Below are 1,166 nucleotides of genomic sequence, written 5' to 3' on the forward strand. Positions count from 1 at the left end.
ATTCTACAATTTGTCCTCTAACAAGTTAAAAATAAGAGAAGTTGAATATGTTAAGTTTCACCCAAACAGCTGTTTATATCTATTACATTCAATTGTCAATGATAACATTGATGGCCAATTTAAAGATATCTCCTAAAAAGTATGAATTGAGTGGACATTTACCTTATTTGGAGAGAGAAAAATATGAAGGGACATTTATTGGACAATTTGACAAAAAGATATAAAAACATTTGCATTCAGTACAGCATTGAACAAAGAAAGACATTCCAGCACTGGAGATCCTCCAAGTTGGCTGTGGCTCAGTTACAGTAGCTGAAGTTGACCAGCTCCCTCTGGCCTTCCTCACAACCATGCAGGTGGATCTCTTGAAAGCACTTCCAGTTACTCTCCACATAACAGCTCTCCACTTGAAGATTCTTCCAGGGAAACTGTGTAATAAAGGTCTCAGGAAACATTACTGGCAAACACATTAGCTTAAGGAGAATCATGCTCTTCAAAAGTTATATTTTTAAAATGTCAGAGAGGCTAAGTTATGTTTTAAGATGATATAGGTTATTCTGTAGTGATAAAACACAATATCATAACATCAAAACAATATTTTTTCTCAGAGTTGACATTTTTAACCTTGGCTGCTAGGAAAGGAAGCCCCTGATCCTTATGTCACAAGAACTCAAGATAGCAGAATCACCATCTTGTTGCATCATTTTTATAAATTCATGCATCCGCATCCCACAGTTTCTACAGTAGATAATGAAACAATGATTGAACCTTATACTTTTTCTTTTATGCTTTGGTCTGGAAGCGATATTATTTGTACTAGTCACATGTCCTTTACTGAAAGAAATGGGTCTGAAAAACAGTCTTCTACTGCTCTTAATCACAGCATGCACATTCCTTATTTAATATTCCATTCTATGTTCTTATTAGGTAAAGATTTATCCTCTACCTGTTTAAGTCTGACAATCCAAAATCCAAATAAGTTTAGAATCAGATTATTTCTTTTTTATTCAGCTCACATATGGTCCTTTTGATCCCTTCCTGAGTGATAAAGACCAATTTCCATCAGTTTATCAGATGGCCACCAAGGACAGCTCTCTGGCTCATGGAATCATCTGCTTGTTGCTGCATTTTGGCTGGACATGGGTGGCACTCTATGTATCTGATGA

The sequence above is a fragment of the Tupaia chinensis genome, unplaced genomic scaffold (assembly GCF_000334495.1).
Source record: "Tupaia chinensis unplaced genomic scaffold, TupChi_1.0 Scaffold144360_1, whole genome shotgun sequence".
NCBI lineage: Eukaryota > Metazoa > Chordata > Mammalia > Scandentia > Tupaiidae > Tupaia > Tupaia belangeri.